At 40.9% G+C, this 20,320-nt stretch overlaps 1 protein-coding gene across 8 annotated transcripts in view; it reads left to right on the plus strand.

Annotated features, from left to right (window-relative positions):
- LOC110837065 (uncharacterized) overlaps positions 1–20,320 on the plus strand; it is a 91,785-nt gene that overhangs the window by 15,017 nt on the left and 56,448 nt on the right. For 6 of the 8 annotated variants that reach the window (XM_087349729.1, XM_087349721.1, XM_087349726.1 and 3 more), the window contains exon 2: positions 1,583–1,668. The exons of 1 other annotated variant lie outside the window; for it this stretch is intronic. The gene's annotated coding sequence lies outside the window, so the exon portion shown is untranslated. Of the gene's footprint in view, positions 1–1,582; positions 1,669–8,039; positions 8,117–20,320 lie in introns of those variants that run through there. One more of the 8 variants, XM_087349724.1, reaches the window with a different exon arrangement.

The raw sequence follows: 20,320 nt of genomic DNA on the forward strand, positions 1-20,320 counted from the left end.
TGAAACGTCTTACAGTGTGTCCAATAACAAATATGCCAACCTCGCTGTATTTTTCTGGTAAAGGTGGCCATCCTGAGGTTGTCATTACTAAGCTCTAAGTACACTTAGCTTGTTTTTAGTTTTTAATTAATGTACGTGAAGTCGTAACCGCCTTACATTTACAGTTATTACGTATGTAGGGTCTAGTTCAGGGAATTATGACAAATGTAAAGTTCTTGTTAAAATGTGTCGATTAACCCAGTCGTAATTATTTGTAGCGCGTGATTTAACATTAAGTAACTCGTTTTGCGTTTGTTTCCTGTGACTCCCAGCTGTTATTTTCTTAAACGACGTTAACCAGTTGATATTTGTAATGGTAAAGTGTTGTGTTTTCTTTGCGGTACGGACTAAATTCTTATATATCTTTTGACGATATTCGACTTCGAAGGGTTAATTAATTATCAGAATAAACAGCGATTATTTCCTTAAACAGCGTTAACCAGTTGATCTAATGGTGAAGTGTGGTGTTTTCTTCGCGGTACGGACTAAATTCTTATATATCTTTTGACGATATTCGACTTCAAAGGGTTGATAAGCATTAGTAGAAAATTGTTCTGTTGAAAACTACAGGGTGGGTGGGAAGTAAGTAGGCATTAAATAATCGCAATACATTGGAAATATAGAAGTTATAACCATTTCTCAGTGCCTACTTGCTTTACCCACCCACCCTGTATAACTAACACACATTCAAGAAATGTATTTTAATACGTATAAGGAGACGTCTTGAAACAATTTTAATAATTAATATATTTTAAGAAGACCTGTACATTCTCGTACTTATTGCAAAATGTCATTATCTGAACCATTGATAAGTGAGAATAATTCAGATTGATAATGAAGAATATAATGTATACTTTGTGTTTAGTAAGACAATGTTAAACGTTGTTTAACCTAGGGATGTTTTAAGAAGTTATGAATGGACGAATCCATTTCACGGTCTCCAAAATTTAGGCGGATTTGCTGGTCGAGGTATAAATCCATTTGGGTTTGAAAACGATGTCTCATTTGTAACTGTTTTGATGGAGATTGTCTCAGTCAGAAACCATCGTCAACAATGTTTGTGTCTAGACGTGCTGGAGTTCTTACCGTCTTGTCCTTGAAGTGAATTGTCTGTTGCTTCTGCGTTAACACGAAATGGAAATTGGACAGCTGACATTCAAAATGCCTTTGTGACTTTTTTTTAAATTTTTAAGTCTGAAATTTCAGGTTTTAAAAGTAGATTATTTTATCGGACTTTTAAATTGTTGTTATCTTTGTGTAAAGCGTAAGGAGTTGAACGTATATATACGTTCGTGCGTCTCATGTTTCATGTCCAGAAATTAGAACTGATTTCGATAACGTTTGGAGCGACAGAATTAGAAAGTCGTGAATAATTAAAGAGATTTGATCGACGTCTGTTTGTACAGAGATGGGTAATCTTTAAATGTGTTTATTTATGAATGGAATTAAAGCAACGAGTGTTGGTATTTCCGAAACACCCGATTAATTGGTTTCCGTAATTTCGAGTTACGTGAGCTTGCAGCTTTTGTTCTTTTGTGTCCAGGATGGTTTGCTGCTGGATCACAGTGACGCGGAGGTTGCGTGGCAACACGGATGCCCCTAGCCGTCGACTGCCCCCGTAACACGCAGGTAGGCAAGTCATTGTCCATTTTTCTCGCCTCTGTTCAGCCAAATCCATCGTCGCCAATAATCTTCGCGGTGTTTTAACCGTCATGACGTCATCACGCCCTACATTCTGCCTAGATAAAAGATATTACGTAATGTGTCCTAGTCCTGACACGTAATGGACGTGCACCGGATGTCTGGAACTTCGTAGGTCAGTGAAGATCGAGGTATGCTGATGTGAGTCATTCGTCGTCGACTTTGTACAAACTTAATCTCGTTATTATCGAGATGATAATGTTCCGTCATATTGTGATGATTATAATTGTTTAATTTTAACCGTCTAATCGCAATAAAATATTTTATTAAATATTAAAATATTACTACAATTAACATTTAATATTTAAAATATTTAAAATATTTTATTAAATATTAAAATATTATTACTACAATTAACATTTAATATTTAAAATATTTAAAATATTTTATTAAATATTAAAATATTATTACTACAATTAACATTTAATATTTAAAATATATTGAAATGATGCTCTTTCTATCGAAATGTTCGATTTACAATTAGAGCATAATCTTTTTCACGACATGTTTCGGTTTTCAATGAACCATCTTTAGGTGTATAATCGATATGAATATTACATTTGAATTTATATCGATTATACACCTGAAGATGGTTCATTGAAAACCGAAACATGTCGTGAAACAGATGATGCTCTAATTGTAAATCGAACATTTCGATAGAAAGAGCATCATTTTAATATATTTTAAATATTAAATGTTAATTGTAGTAATAATATTTTAATATTTAATAAAATATTTTATTGTGATTAGACGGTTAAAATTAATCTCGTTATTATTATTATTATTATTATTTTGCAATTACGTAACCATGAATAATACCACCGGGACGAAAGGGCGAACGTCTGCGGTGGGAACATTGGTAGTGTCATTTAACGCGGTCTTAAAATTTTGTATGGTAGAGGATCTTCGAAAAAAAAATGTTAAATTTTTGTAAAGTCGTTATTCTTTGTGGAATGGAAAACAGCATAATGGAGGAGACGTAGTTGTGTGTCGATTTGATGATAAGTCATTAAACGTGCGGTTAGGCGTGAGGAGTTTTTTGTTGTTGTTTGTGTCAAAATATGATGTCTTTTCCCGAGTTACAGGATTTTACCGTCATTTTTATTGGTAATTTTCTAGTTTTATTGATAATTGCGAACCATAATACACAGGAGATACATCTAACAGTGTGATTCCAGAATTTGGGGGTACAACAAATGCCAATAGTTCTGAGGTCTTTCTAGAATGTTCGTATAGTTCGTTTGTACGGTAAAGAGTTGTTGCCCAACGCCGAATTTTCGGGCTAAAGACGTAAACGACCCTGATTTGCTATGGATAAAAGCTATCCTAAAGGGAACTTGGATTACACTGAAAGTTATATCGGGAATTCCGTGAGGTTTGAAGTGAATCCTGATTTATCCGAGTTTGGTTGGGAAATATTTCCAGGATAACCGAAACCCCGGTTAATTCGTAAACGTCTCTAGAAAATTACGCAACTGTAAGAAATACGTAACTTTATTTAGAATTGAATTACTAACATTTTTTAAAGATTTATCGATAAGAAAGGATTTGTGTAGAATTTAATACGGTACGTATCACATATTTTTTTAAAACAATTTCCAACAGTAGTAATGACGTTCTGGCAGTTGTATGTAGGCCTGCTTACCAAGCGTTCCATATCGCATCAGCGGTTCATATTTCCCATTTATAAGATGAGGATGGTCTCGGTTTACGCGGGTCTACACCGCGCAAAATCGTAGACGTCAACTATTGTTCTAATTCCATCAAGTTACTCCCTGGCGTGGACCATGTCAGTCGTAAAGGAGCGTAGTCCGTCTCGAGAAGCTGACAGTTGCTAAACTGTTAAAGAAATTTCTCTCCAATAAACGCGAAATTTCGACACCGCCTGCTTGTGTCTTAACTCGATTTAGGGCGGTATCGCACTAGGATGCCAACGGGAGGCCATGGCGCAGCTGCCAGCATCTCGGCCAAACTCAATGCATTAATTTAGTAGTTATATATCGCACCTGGCATCGCTGCCAACCAAGATGCCAAGTTCAAATGTTACTGGCGTCGCTGCCAAGGCCAAATCAACATCACATGACAGTCTGGCCAGTCCATTGACGTCCGTGCGTGAATGTGCTTGTGTGTATTTCTGTTTCTTTCAAACGTGGACAATTTCGACACCGAAAGATTGATAATTGAAATTCAGTCCCGACCATCATTATGGGATTCATCTGCTATTGAATACGCAAACCGGGACTTGAAAAAAAGAAACTGGGTAGAACTTGTGGAAATATTTGGAGGAGATTTATTTACAGTAGAAAAGAAAGAATTAGCTAAGAAGTGTTTCTATGGCTTTATTTGTGGGGCCGCTTTCCAATATGGCCGCTTGATTTTTAAGTTTTTTTGTTTAGCAATCTATATATCACAAATAATGTGAATTAAGAAGAAACCTGCTTTTATAATGTTTTATTAAATAAAGCTTGTTCATGTAATATTACATGTGATTTGCAAGAACTGAAACATTTCAAATTCAATAATGGTATGGACGTGCAAAGTGTGTGTATGGAGAATTTTTCTTACTTATTTATTTGTTACAGAATTGAAATTCACTCCAGGTATGTAGTTTTGATAAAGGTAAATCTCATTTTCTCAAAAGTTATAAAAGTGGACATTTCTCCTTGCTAATAGCCCTTCATTTCGTGATCTCATAATGTCGATCCATCTGTTCGCTCGACTGGCGTCGAAAGCTGGCAGCTGGACGCCATGGCATCGCTGTTGGTGTCGCTGCCATGGCATCCTAGTGCGATACCGCCCTTAGAGATCGTAGCCTGGCCTTTCATCTGGATATACATCGTCGTACCTTTTTTAACGACACTCATTCAGCTGGAGCTGCAAACGAAAATGTGTTGTTAACCTGTTCTTGTTGGTTTGTTCCGGTGTAAGCTGTAGGAGAGGTTTCAGATAAAATACCACCAACAAAAATACTCAGGGCAGGAGACGTGAGTTTTGAGATCGATATAAGCCCGTGTTGTTCGTGGGATGCGAGGAGTTAGGGGGTTCCGATGTGGGATAGACGATATCCTGGCGGTAGGCGAAGCGGATATCTCCGCAGAAATTCGGTGCTTTCTACAGTGGGTATAGTATCAATACGAGTGGTAAACGTTTGGACACGTTCACGTGCATAAATGTCCCTCTTAAGTTCGTCTTTACTTACGTAACAACTCGAGAATTGCGGAATTAATTTTCGTTAAATTTCTTATACCGGAGGGTTTTAGTGTTATTCCAATTTTGGTTAAAATCTAACAACATTGACGTGAAGATCTACACCTTTTTTTTGCGCGCGAACGTAATTGGGTGGGGAATCCTTAGCCAGCTGCACAAGCACTTGGATTCCCCGTCTTGGTGTCGTCGTCCAGACGTTCTGGCGCCAGACACGTCGCCCCGCGAAGGTCATTGACCCGAGACGCCTTCGCAGAGGTCGGACTGACAAACTCTGGCAAACGCACAGGGACTATAGGTGTGTTCAGCATGCATTTCCTAACTTGTTTTTTTTTTCATGTAGCATTGCTGTATGAAATGTGGAGCAGGCTTGCCAATCTCAGGGTCTGCTGGGGGGGGGGGGCACTTAAAAAAGAGGCGAATGTTCTGGGGGCCATCACAATTTATTTGTACAAATACCAGGCGTAAAATTAAAAAGAAAATTTCTTGTCTCTTATCTTACCCACTAACACACGCAAATGCGGATTTAATCGAGACAATTTTCCACATTATGTGGTTGAAATATAAAAACTGTAAGTAAGTAGGTATTTTCGCATGCGTTTTAAATTTAATGTTTAATAAAAGTTGGGCATTTGGGGGGCGCATATCGTTTATAATTCGAGAGGAATCTAGCCCTAACCTGCGAGTTTGGAACTATTCCACGTAATAGTGAAGATACCCATAACCCTACTTTAACATTGAAGGCGTGCTGCATTCTGGGAGAAATTGATAGACGTTGGAAGGTCGTTGCTGGGCCCTGGTGGTGGGTTCAGTAAACACCTCCGAATCATCGCCAATTTCCGCCAGAATGCAGCACGCCTTCGTACTCTTGCCGTGAGAACTCAACAAACTCTTTCGTAGTCCCGTTGTCATATTTTCGCGTGAACTTATAAAACCAGGAGAGTGAGTTGACGACGGTCAGACGTAATACTTTGCACTCAAATGCTGTTGTAAAGGGTCTGGACTCTGACCCAGCATCTAGCCCCATCACGTTTCCCCCCCTACTTTTTATTTCGTTTTGGGCGAGTCGATGTTGCTTAGAGAAGGGGAGGGACGTGGTAATGGAGTGTCTGCAACGTGCTTGATATCTGTGTACGCGCTCCTCACTGCTGATACGTTGTTTTCAGAACTTCCACCTGCCTGGTGAGAGTTTGTAGTTGAATGTTTCTTAACTCACCGAATGCCAGCAAACAAGGTGTGTGATATTTGAGGTTAGCACAGCTGTGAGTGTTCAGATTGTGGTCAACTGGGTTGTGACGCGTTACAATCTTAATTATTATTATTATACTCGCGTTTCAGAGGAACGTTCTGCCTCCATTTTCAGATATGGTAAACGTGTACAAGACTACACGGTGTCAGACCCCCCAAAAGACCATAATCTGAACGAAAATGTGTTACACATAAGCAATTCTTCATGTGAATCAGCGTTGTTAAACACTTCTAGACGTTTTTTTTTTGTTTAGTGGCTGGGAGGATAATATTAAAATGGATCTGAAGTAGATAGGGGTTGAGGTTGTGGCAGTGGCGAGCTCTTCAAACCACGATAATAACCCTTCTGGTTACATGAAAGGTGGAACTTTTTGAACAGCTGAGCAACTGTTGAATTTCCAAAAACGGTCTCTGAGCTTGGATTTTAGTGAAGCTTTGAATTTGTGGCTATTTGACAATGGGAGTCGCGAGTTATTTTTTTTAATGATTTATTTATCAGCGTCTTTAGTAACATATTGTTATTATTATAGCATTGAATGACGGTGTACTTTCGTGAATAATTAATTGGAAATATTGTGTAAGGATGGCGAGGAAAACCACGAGAAACTTCAATAAGGATAGCCGGTGTCCTGGTCGAGTTTAGAACTCGGTACCTTCCGAATACGAAGCTTACATTCGGTCCCGTAATGTCGTGTGACTAGGCCTGTGGAAGATAAAGGAATTTCGTGTGATTTATTAGGCAATCGCATTTCCTTACTGGATAAGCTGCAGAAATGTAAATTCAAATAAGTAGAACCTCCTGATTAAGCAGGAGTTTTGATTTTGATATTCTGATTTTATTTTTCTGAAAGAAATTTCTAGTCTTTCATGGAAGCAGAATGTTTATTATAGTGGCTTCTCGTTACGCTAATTTCTTAAATTTCTTGTCTCTGCATCCATTTTATGTCCAGATATTCTCAGTATCTTATTCTCAAACACCCTCAATCTGTGTTCTCCCCTTTACATCATAAAGTAACTTTTACGTCCATGCAAATCAGTATGTAAAATTATAGAATTATATATTTTTAATCTTTAGTCGTGTAGATGATCCCGTATTGCACGGTAGCAAGCATTTCCCAAAATTAGACCTGCTCCTAATTTTATATTAATTTGCTATTTTGATTTTTTCCCGATATTCTGATTAGCTGCCCCTCCCCCCCAAAAAAAATATTCTCGTCCTGTAGTTGCCTGGTAACGATCCATGAAAAATTCAGTCCGTACCGCAAAGAAAACAACTGGTTAATGCTGTTTAAGAAAATACTCGCTGTTTATTTATCACTGGAATTTAAAGATTAAAAAGAACGGACTGTGTTTATGGATTTTTATATTTCGCTGGGGTTAGAGGGTCGCGTACATGAACCATGCCATTTTAAGAATTAGATGTCTGAAACGTATTAACATAAAGTTGATTTTTCATAAAATATAATGCAAGTGCTGCTAGTTTCTTATCAAATGTAATAACTTTAATGCATGTTCGGATTTTAATTGTAACCCAAGATGTAGTTTCAAGTGATAAGCAGTGTGATTGAACAGCGGAAATAATTGCATTAAATGAAATTAAATACCAGATTATTGAGCATTGGTTTACAAGTTGTCATGGTTTCGTCATTCTTCTCCAGCATGATTACCAACCCAGCCACACTAGATATCCCATCCGCCTTACTTACGCAGGCAGAAAACTCCCGTCTTCAGGCACTCCCAAAGCATGATTGGTGCCCGCCCAGTCTACCCTTTGTAGTCGGCTCCGCGGTCCTGGCCGCAGCGACCTCTCCCATCGAGGGCGGGAACGACGGGAAAACACGGCCAGCGCGTGGCGGCCATAACAACTCGAATGCTCTGAGTACAGGTGTTGACTTGGAAGGAGGCGTTCGTCATCTGTTTCAAGGTATTTCTGCAGTAATTCCTGTAAAACTACGGATATCCACAGTGCCGGTGCTCTGAAAAGTTAATAAACATTTATCGTATTTATTCTCTTGTAGATCGTGTTCTTTTAGGGTTTGGCCCCACGCGGGGTGTCTGCCTCCTGTCTTTTACATTTCTCGTAGTTTACTGACGACATAGGCCTGAGTCGATTGCACCTCTGAAGCCGAAGCTGGACTAAATAATATTTAAAAGTTCAGTCCGTACCGCGAAGAAAACACTACACTTCACCATTACCAAGATCGACTGGTTAACGCTGTTTAAGAAAATGATATCTATTTACAGTGATAATCTTACGAAACACATAAACACGTAATGCAGAGTTGCTGACTGTTAGAGGGTTAATCAGTTCTTATTCCAGTCAATAAATCTCTTTTGTTTCGATGTCTTTGTGTGAAATCTGTCAGGATGTCATGTCCATTTTCTTGTTAGTCAGAAACCTTTGCCCTTGGTTAAGCACCTCGCCACGGTGGCGTATTGAATTTATAACCCAACTCATTTTTAAACTTGGTCCTGGATGGGGGAGATTCTTGAGCTTCAAGCTCCAGCCGCATATCCTCTGGCATGTAACTTCCGGTATACGCTGGACAAATCCGAATGGTCTCCAGAGTGTTGACGCAGAGAAACTGGTTCTCACAGCGACGAGGATGAATATTACTGTCCTCCGGGGTGTTTTGCCCAGTGTAGTGGTGCTTACTGCCTCCATCATCAGGGCTGATTGAGCTCGTAAGCACCTCTGAAACGTCGACATGTTTGTATCAGATTCTACACTGCCCAGTCACCTTCCAATAAAATTTGATTTTGTATTTAATTTGTTTGTTTTTTATGAATTTCGTCATCGCCGCTGTGAATCTGTTTTCCAGTGTGTACGTTAATGCTCGTGTTTCAGTAGGCCTGGTACAGTAAATTGCTTGCCTCAAGGTCAGTAGAATGTACATCAGGCCCGTATATTATTTGTCTAACTGGACTTTCCAGTTTGTGTGGCCGATAAAGTGTGAAGTCCATGGTAGGGTGCGCTGTTATTTTGAATGCCCCCTTCAGATTAAGGACACCCCGGAATAGAATTATGATCCCTTCAAGCAGGGATTGTGTGGATACTTCTGCAAGCTGTTTGAGTGCGTTTCAAAGTGCACGTTGCACTGCTGTGAGTGACTCATCAGTGTTTGAGTAAAGTGAGAATGGTTCTGTGGTTCAGTTTGGCTTCGGGTTGTTCTCGGGGGACTTCGCCGTCCGTCGGTTGTACTTTTATCTGGGGTTAGTTACTATCTAGTAGTGCGCATAGAACAAAGTGTTGTTGGTGTATGTGAATGTGGGTACTCTCTAGAGCAGTGGTATTCAAACGTTTTTGTTCGCGTACCCCCCAGATATAATTTCTCTTCAATTTTGTACCCCTCAAAGTTGTTAGTGTATAATTAAAGTTATACGTAGTATATAATCTACATCTAAAATAAATTAAATAAATTACATTACTGATTATTCAGTGTTTATCGTAAAATAATATATTTTTTTTAAATTTCACGTACCCCCTAAGATGTCTTCGCGTACCCCCCGGGGGTACGCGTACCCCAGGTTGAATACCACTGCTCTAGAGGTTTCAGATTGATTATGCATTATGACGGAGTTACTTAACCGTTTTACACCTGGTGACAATTTATTTTTAAAGCTATATGTCATAGACTTTGTTTATTTTATTTTCCATAGGCCTATTTCCTTATAGGCTTTTCATCGATACGTGCTTGATATAAAAAAATTAAAATGTTTATAAAGTATTTTAGGAAGTGAGAGAGATTATTAAAATCGATGTGGTTTTTCGGGGTAGTTTTGACGTGTATAATAAACTGAGTCGCGTGGGTAAAGAATGCGACAGCAGAATGTCCGATGAAATGATAAAACAGCTGACGCTCGCCGTGGATTGTTAAATGTGTAAAAATGCATTTGAATTCTGAGTGCCGCAACATGACAATTGAAGAACGAAGATAATGGCACGTTATAAACGTTTGTTCGTCGTTTGGTAAATAATTCGTATTATTTCTGATTTGAATCCCGAAAATGATGAAACAGGATGCTTTTCCAGTTAGGAAAATGGAAGAGAATTAGTATAATTTAAAATTTGGAATATTAATTAGTGTGAGCATTAAAAATTGTTGCAAAAAAAAGTCGAGTTCTTGTCAAAATCGCTTGTGTCAGATTAAATTTGTATAAACCCAAAAGTTAACAGACTAAATGTAGGTCGCGTGTTCATTTCATATTACCTGTAATTAAGAAAACTTTTATTTCGGTCTTGAGTTCATGTCTAAATTGCGTAATCATATTTGTACACATTTTTTTTTAAAAAAAATCTGTAAATCTGATTTGTGAGAATATTTCATTCGTGTTTGTAAACTTTTAGGAGTGGTAATACTCCTTTGCCCTGGCATCGGGAGACCAACGCGTTATTTAAGGCGTAGAAACATCACGATAAGTTCCCGCTGTGTAATTTTCTCTGTTTCCATGTCACATTGCCTCGTGTCAGGATTCCGGCCTACGCTTTGTTCTCGAAGGGTCTGACTGTTTATCCCGTCATACTTTTGTGATTGTAGTTAATTAAAAAACCCCACGGTGGTCTAGCGGTTAGAACGCTGGCCTTGTAATCCTGGGGTCTCGGGTTCGATTCCCGGCGGTGCCCGAATTTATAACTTGTGTTGGGCAAGGCCGTGGTCTAGGCAACACGGAGTTTTCCTCCGTGTCATCCCAACAATTACTCCATTCACACACAGAAGAAGGCAATGGCAAACCACTTCTGGATCATCTGCCAAGAACGTATATGAACAGGTCCCAGTCCGAGAAAAGGATGGAAGGATCCTGTTCATATGGACCTGTCGTCAGACAGAACACTAAATAAATAAATAGTTAATTAAAGATGGCTGATGTGTGAAACCCCGGCCAATTTCAATGACTGTCGCTTTCAGTAACTTTGGTAACACTGCGTACCGTAATAAACCTTCATTTTTCCATAAATGCCACGGAAAACAGTGGTTCGGTGGTTAGTATTAACTCCCAGGATCAAACCTCTGTCCTCAGACCGGTTATCCCGACCGAGGATTTCCGTGGTTTTTCTCAGTCCCAGGCAAATTCCGGGATAGTACCCTAAATCAGGCCACGACCGTTTCCTACAAATCATTTTCAGTTAATTAACCCTTTAAAGCCAGCGGTGTCTTTGCAGTGTTTTCTTTGCGGTACGGACTGAACTCAGATATTATTTACGTCGAAGAGTTAAGTATCTCGTCGTTCAGCACTGCAATGCCTGAACTACTAACAGCTTCTTTAAATGAACGCTATAAATCTGTACATGTAGGCGACGTTTCGACTCTGTTTTAGTAAATGCGTTGTGTTATCGAACAACAGATACGAGTATAATTTTTGTGGTTTATACAACGAGAGCAGTTATTTTATTGTGTTCTTATTCAGTTGTTTAAGTAATTTTGTTGTGGTGTTGGGATTTAACCTGAGTGAGGCGGTTGTGTGATAAGACCTTTTTTTTAAAAATATAAGGAGAATTATAGCAAAAAACAGGCCATATCTGTCTGAGTCTGTCCACAGGTTTGTTCTCAGAAATAGCTGAATGGATTTGTATCAGATTTGGTATTTGTGGGCCTGCACTGAAATATATTCAAGTTAATTTTATTTTCTTAATGTATAACCGCTATTTTGCTTACGTCGAACTTAAATTTTGTTTTCTGAATAAATGGTATTACGTAAAATATAGATTTTATTGGAAGTTTAAAACTTTCTTTTAAAAATAATCTATGTCAGGAAGAGCTTTGTAAAGGAATACAAAGAGAACTTGGTTAGCTTCATTTTGTGGCTTAATCGTGTTAAGATCGACTTTTGTTGTGTTTTGTTTATTCTGTTTTATTGTTCCTACGGAACTCGACTCTGTAAACAATGTTATTGGCTATTTGTTAATGTCAGCCAGTGTTACAAAAGAACGTACTGAATGTGCCAATCACCTGCGTTACTTATTGGACGCTGGCAGACAAGTTCTTGAAATGCGAACTTTAAAATAATTTTAAACTGAATTTACATCAATTCTGGTAGCTTAAATCTAACCTAAGTGTTCTGGACGTGTATCACTCGTGGAGATAATAAAGTTGATTACAAAATTTTAGTCAGACATTGAAGGAAGATACCGCTAGGAAGATAATATGAGAATAGATGTTGTAGAAGTAGGTACGAGGTGCGATCGGAAAGTTTCAAGACTGTGTCAATAGCGGGCGAACCGGATGTTGTACGAGCTTCTGCCGCTAGGGGGTGCGGCCTACATTCATAGTGAATCGGTGTGCCAGCCGGCATCATCGAATTAGCATTTGTTTCTTAGTTACGGGCGTTTTGGTAGTGCATTACACCGACCCTCCTGCGATTTCGGAATGGCGTGTGCATCAAATTTTGCCAAAGACTAGCCAAAACGGCTACGGAAACCTATGAAATGCTAAAGCAAGCATTTGGGGAGTCCGCAAACTTTTGTGTGGCATTCACGTTTTAAAAATGGCCGAACCTCTGTCGATGATGACGAGCGTTCTGGACGACCATCTTCGAGCACAACGCCCGAAAATGTTACGAAGATCGACGTCGTACCATCAACGACTTGTGCGCCATTGTTGGGATAGGCTATGGGACCTGTCAGCTGATTCTAAAGGAAGAACTCCACATGCGACGCATCATGACAACGCGCCAGCGCACACCGCCCTCAAAGTTCGGCAGTTTTTGGCCTCAAACACCATGGCCGTCATCCCGCACCCTCCTTATTCGCCGTGTGACTTCTTCCTCTTTCCAAAGATGAAAATTCAGCTAAAGGGAAGGAGATTTGAGACGATAGAAGAGATTCAGGCAGAATCGCAGATGGTGCTTGACAGACTGACAAAGAAAGATTTCCAGGGATGCTTCCAGGCTTGGCAGCGGCGCTGGGATCGTTGTGTTCACTCCCAGGGGAACTACTTCGAGGGTGATGGATGAATTTAATACCTGAGATAAATGTACGGGTTTTTATAGGCGCAGTCTTGAAACTTTCCGATCGCACCTCGTATGGCGAGCTTTTGTAGATGATGTTGAAGAGCCTTTGATTTCCCGTAAGGCGAGTAATTTTCTGAGGGTCTGGATAACCTTGTACAAGGAAAACCTTTCTCCGTGATGCTAACAAATGCCCGGGTTCAGAGTATCTCGTTTATTAGTGTGAAATGCTTACGTGATTCTGAGCGCGTAGCAGTGACAGTAGGAATGTCTTTTAAAGCGAGGAACGTAGAAGCCTCGTAAATGCTGGACTGCGTGTCTTGAGAGAGTTTCAGGATGTCTTCTTCCACGGGGCAAGCTGGTCTCAGCTGTAGTTGGAAATAAATTATTAGAAAACTGATTATGCACACACGCGTGTTGTCATTTCAACAGAGTTGCCTGCGTTTTTTCCCCGGCAAATATAAAAGTACGTGAATATTTCTGTCTTCTGGGTTGTTGCGATCGCCCTGATGACGGAGGCAGGGTGACCTCCGAAACGTTGGTAAACATCTGCCATACTATACGGCGCAACAACCCAGAAGACATAAATCTTCATACTCATCGCTGTGAAAAACCTCAAATCTTACAAAAGTACGTATTCGTGTGTTGAAAATAGGTGACATGAATATAAATTGTCACCTCTATAGTAATATGGAAACTAAGATATTAGTTTAGAGTGTCATTAAAAATATTTCCTCTAACCCAGTGGTATTCAACCTCGGGTACGCGAAGACATCTTAGGGGTACGTGAAATTTAAAAAAAAAAAATTTTATGATAAACACTGAATAATCGGTAATGTAATTTATTTAATTTATTTTAGATGTAGATTATATACTACGTATAACTTGAATTATACACCAACAACTTTGGGGGTACAAAGTCGAAGAGAAATTATATCTGGGGGTACGCGAAGACATCTTAGGGGGTACGTGAAATTTAAAAAATATATATTATTTTATTATAAACACTGAATAATCAGTAATGTAATTTATTTAATTTATTTTAAATGTAGATTATATACTACGTATAACTTGAATTATACGCCAACAACTTTGGGGGTACAAAGTTGAAGAGAAATTATATCTGGGGGCACGCGAACAAAAAAGGTTGAATACCACTGTTCTAACCTACATGAAATCATAGTCCATGATACGCTCAGTTTGTCAATAAATTCTCCGCATTTTATGGATCTCGGAAGTTTATTACAGTTCTCACCACAGCCTGAAACCTGTCCCTATTCTGAGCCAGATTAATCCAATCAACATCCCCCGCGCCTGTTTCCTTTATCCTAATATCCTTCCCTCTGTACCTAGGTCTTGTGAGTTGTCTCTGTTCGAGAATTGGTTTTCTTTGCGGTTCGGCACTGCTCTGGTGCTGAGGCCACCGATCAAATTTACGTTTGTGCAGAGATTGGAAACCGCGAATGTTATAAAACATGTCGTGGTTGGTAAAAGGTGGATTCAGTTGGAAAACCGCTTCAAGCCCGCGGATGGCTACGGATTATTTTTTCTTTCGAAAATACGCTCATTGTGTGGGATTAGCTCCTGGGTATACGCCGTTCGCCAGAGGGAGTTCCGTCTGGGGATTTGTGGTGGACAGTGTGGCAATGGAACGGATTTTTCCTCGGGAGTTTCTCGGCTTTTCCCAGTAAATATTTATAGACTGTTGATTTGTATTATGTAGAATGGAAAAATCCTCTGCCCCTGTCGGGGATCGAACCGAGGTCGTCCAGTCCGAAGCCAGTCACTGTACCGACTGAACCACTCTGGCTCCGTGGACATTTTATTAAGACTTAACAAACATTTTAAGGCAGGGTAGCGTAGCGGCAACGCTGTAGATTTATATTCGAGAGGCACCTTGTTCGAATCCCAACCGGGTTACCAGCTAACCTTATGGAGAGTTTTTGAGTTTTCCTCAGACGCTCCCAGACGAATTCTGGGGAAATAATATGATATGGGGTTCTTACACATGTCTGGACGGCGTGGCTTTGGACACGAATAACGGGGTTTTTAATAAATAAAGTCTCTTTGAATTTGGCACCGCCCACGAAAGACTGGCGTGTGCAAGTCTAGTTTTCCTTGGTAGCATCTGTCGGTCACATGAAAGGATGTGGAGACACGAAATAATTCATACACGTTTGTGCTTGGCCTTGGTCAGAATTAGGGCGAGTGTGTGATGCATGCATCGTACAGAGAGGAGAGTGTGCCAATTAGTTTCGCCATGTCCGTCCGCCCGCCCGTCTCTGAGCGCGGTTTCGTGAAATTTGGTCTGAGGTTGGAAGTGTTTCGGTTTTCGTATGTCCGGTTGCATTGCACGTCGAGGAGACAGACTCTGTGGACCTAATCTACGTGCTCGTAGACGCTCGGTACTAACTTAAATTATAACTAACTAACTAACTAGATGGCTTACAGAACCCGAAGGTTCATCACCGAATTAACCAAAGCCCTCCACCGGACCCTGTCCTGGGCCAACAAAATCCAGTCTCCTTCAACTCCTATCTCCCATAGATCCCGCCTGAGATTATCCTCCCATCTAGGTCTAGGTCTCCCCAGAGGTCTCTTCCCCTCAGGCTTCCCAAATAGTGGACCCAACCAACTAGATGGCTTAGGGAACCCGAAGGTTCATCACCGAATTAACCAAAGCCCTCCACCGGACCCTGTCCTGGGCCAACAAAATCCAGTCTCCTTCAACTCCTATCTCCCATAGATCCCGCCTGACATCCTCCCATCTACGTCTAGGTCTCCCCAGAGGTCTCTTCCCCTCAGGCTTCCCAAATAGTGGACCCAACCAACCAGATGGCTTACGGACCCCGAAGGTTCATCACCGAATTAACCAAAGCCCTCCACCGGACCCTGTCCTGGGCCAACAAAATCCAGTCTCCTTCAACTCCTATCTCCCATAGATCCCGCCTGACATCCTCCCATCTACGTCTAGGTCTCCCCAGAGGTCTCTTCCTCTCAGGCTTCCCAAATAGTGGACCCAACCAACCAGATGGCTTACGGAACTCCAAGGTTCATCACCCAATTAACCAAAGCCCTGTCCTGGGCCAACAAAATCCAGTCTCCTTCAACTCCTATCTCCCATAGATCCCGCCTGAGATTATCCTCCCATCTACGTCTAGGTCTCCCCAGAGGTCTCTTCCCCTCAGGCTTCCCGACCAATACCCGGTGCACACCTCTTGTCCCATCCATGCGCGCTACATGATCAGCCCATCTCATTCTTCTCGACTTAATCACCCTGGCAATATTGGGAGAGGAGTACATATTTTTAAGCTCATCATTATGCAGTTTTCTCCACGCCCCATCGTCTTCTCTCCTAGGCCCAAATATCCTCCTCAAACACCTGCAATCTGTGTTCCTCCCTCTGAGTGAGAGACCATGTTTCGCACCCATACAAAACAACAGACAAGATTATTGTTATTAAAATTATACACGCGTGTCATGTCTTCGGGAATGAAGTCTCGATTTGTGTTCCCTCGGATGTCACCCACCGCCTCAAGCGCGGCCTTGGGTTTCTCGTGAGTCTTCAGATGTGGAGGGGAAATGGCAGGGAATGAGCAGTTGCGGACGCTCGACAAGGGGTGGTACTCCGGCTTGGGAGTGGGGCGGTGAACTAACAACTCACCGCCGTGAAAGCGCTGTGAAGTATTTTTGTCATTTTATTATCATCTTTATTTATCAGCGTTCTAGTGACGTCACATGAACGTGTTCTTAGCTTTTGAGACTTCAGTTTAGTACAGTTTCTGTGTATTTTATGACATTTATGCCTTTTCCAAACAAATTATTATTATTAGAACAACACATAATATTATGTATCCCATTTAATTCCAGTCATGGTTTTATTCATGGCGTGTTCTAGAACAGTGGTATTCAACCTGGGGTACGCGAAGACATCTTAGGGGGTACGTGAAATTTAAAAAAAAATATTATTTTATGATAATCACTGAATAATCAGTAATGTAATTTATTTAATTTATTTTAGATGTAGATTGTATACTACGTATAACTTGAATTATACACCAACAACTTTGGGGGTACAATGTCGAAGAGAAATTATATCGGGGGGTACGCGAAGACATCTTAGGGGGTACGTGAAATTTAAAAAAAAATATATTATTTTATGATAAACACTGAATAATCAGTAATGTAATTTATTTAATTTATTTTAGATGTAGATTATATACTACGTATAACTTGAATTATACACCAACAACTTTGGGGGTACAAAATTGAAGAGAAATTATATCTGGGGGTACGCGAACAAAAAAAGTTTGAATACCACTGTTCTAGAGCAGAATTGGTAATAACTGGCAGTGAAGAATCTCCATTTTGGACCCGTTTGCATCCGTTCGGAGCGTCTGTACGCATGAAACAATTCGAGGACTGAACGGATTTTCATTAAATTTGGTATTAAGGAGTTTTGCTGAGCTCTGAAGACGCATGCCAATTTTGGTGAAAACAGGGCAGCAGTAACGAACACTATACACGAAGACCTACAAGCGTACATCTCCTAACTTGTTTTATATTTTTATTAACGAAGTGATCTACAGGTCGAAGATTATGTAATTACATTGACGACCGCTCGCATGATTTTACAAACAGCGTAATAATAGTTGATAATTTTTTGATAGGTTAATATTCTGTTAATTAAATTTTGGTGGTGTCTGTGGTATGTTTTAGATTCTGATATTAACATTAATCTCGCGGCGTACGACCAATAGAAATCGATCACGTAGAAGTTATGAAGGCGGTGTTGTGTTTAGGTACAGTTAATAATATGAGTTGTAGTTAATCCTTTGTCGGTAGGCTCACAGCAATCTCACACCGATTCTCATCTCGACGTCTTGGCGTAATTCGTAATTGCAGGCCAGATAAGGAATCCTTTTATCGTGGGTTCCTGTTGAGTTGATCTGCTTACTACAGCATCGTGAGCTGTCTAGGAAGTTTCTTCTGGGAGGCCAATCCAGTTTCACGTTAGCTTTTATAATAATTTAAGAGTCGTATTTCCTGAAGACGGATAATGAATGTATTGTAGTTGGATTAATGGTTGAAGATTTCTTGCGTTGGGGTTGATTTGTTGAGTCGCCATGCACTTGCAGAATAATCGCGTGATATTCTGTCTATCTACATGACTTGTAAGTGTATTGACGTCTTCAGATTGGAAGGTAGTTACGAATACGAGGTGCGATCGGAAAGTTTCAAGACTGGGCGTATAAAAACCCGTACACTTATCTCAGGTATTAAATTCATCCATCACCCTCGAAGTAGTTCCCCTGGGAGTGAACACAACGATCCCAGCGCCGCTGCCAAGCCTGGAAGCATCCCTGGAAATCTTTCTTTGTCAGCCTGTCAAGCACCATCTGCGATTCTGCCTGAATCTCTTCTATCGTCTCAAATCTCCTTCCCTTAAGCTGAATTTTCATCTTTGGGAAGAGCAAGAAGTCACACGGAGCTTAGAAAGGAAGTTGGGGTCGGTTCTTGCAAGATCTTTGAGCTCCTGACAAACGAGAAGTCAAGTCGATTCTGCTTCTGGTCCTCAGACAGGATGCGTCGCATGTGGAGTTCTTCCTTTAGAATCAGCTGACAGGTCCCATAGCCTATCCCAACAATGTCGCACAAGTCGTTGATGGTACGACGTCGATCTTCGTAACATTTTCGGGCGTTGTGCTCGAAGATGGTCGTCCAGAACGCTCGTCATCATCGACAGAGGTTCGGCCATTTTTAAAACGTGAATGCCACACAAAAGTTTGTGCACGACCCATTGCGGACTCCCCAAATGCTTGCTTTAGCATTTCATAGGTTTCCGTAGCCGTTTTGGCGAGTCTTTGGCAAACTTTGATGCACACGCCATTCCGAAATCGCAGGAGGGTCGGTGTAATGCACTACCAAAACGCCCGTAACTAAGAAACAAATGCTAATTCGATGATGCCGGCTGGCACACTGATTCACTATGAATGTAGGCCGCACCCCCTAGCGGCAGAAGCTCGTACTACATCCGGTTCGCCCTCTATTGACACAGTCTTGAAACTTTCCGATCGCACCTCGTATATCGAATAACCCGTCGAGGACAGCCGACACGGAGTGGTCTTCCGCCCTGGGTGTTGAAGGACGAACCCTCCGGTATAAAAGCCCAGAAATGTCACTCAGGGTCTCGGGCTTGGACGGATTCTCTGGAGTGTTTTTGTATCCCCGCTTAAAAGTCTATCACGTGACTCCCCTATTCGGTGTTCTTGGGATCAGGGGTGCCCATGTGGGATTTGTGATGGCATATTTTCCGGACTGAGAGCTGACAGTCGTCCCTGAAGTGTGTGATAGGCCAGGGAGCCCTGCGATGCACCGCCACTGATGAAACAACCACTTCGACTCGTCTGCGATTATAAACCAGAGTTTACGCCAAGAAAAATCTCTTGTTATAAGTCTGGACAGAGGCTTAGCAAATCCACCTACTGACGTCAGAATATATATAACTACTCATCATCAGACACGCTGCTCATATACGCGACCTTGCCATGTTTTCCATACTTCAGCCCGGGTTCCATATGTTTGTGTATATCTTGTACCCAGCCCGTGACCTGATGGCCTTGTGCTGTTTGCCAATTGTGGATATGTGACGTACGTCGTTTCTCGCCGTCTCTTGTGAGCGTGTCTTTTCCTCTCCCCCCCCCCCCCCTTCCTTGGTGCCCGTGAAGTTGGATAGCCACGTGGGAGTCGGGACGTTCCCCTACTGACCTTGATGCAAGAGACGAATGTACACATGCACGTACACAAATTTTGGCTAAAACACACGTGCGCGGATGCAGTCGGAAAATGACGAAGTTCTCTTGACATCGCAAACATCGAATGTAGCAGGACATTTTCACCTGATTCAGCCGTCCGTATTTAACGACGCTAGATGTAAATTCAGACTGCAGCGTCAGATGAATAACGAGTTAGTAACCTCACAAATCATTTGCTGATTCTTAAGCTGTTTGTATTTCGCTGAATATTAAACTCGCAATGTCCGTATGTCATCTTATGTACCCCTCTTTTATGGCGAGTCATTTTCAATATGCCCATTTTGAGTTGTATGTAAAGTAAGGGTTATATTGGACAGGTACGAACCAAAATTCAATTCGGCGGCCATTTTATGTTTTGACCTCGCTGT

Source organism: Zootermopsis nevadensis, unplaced genomic scaffold (assembly GCF_977971745.1).
Source record: "Zootermopsis nevadensis isolate Lab colony 2312 unplaced genomic scaffold, Znev_1.0 Znev_ptg000016l, whole genome shotgun sequence".
NCBI classification, from domain to species: Eukaryota; Metazoa; Arthropoda; class Insecta; order Blattodea; family Termopsidae; genus Zootermopsis; species Zootermopsis nevadensis.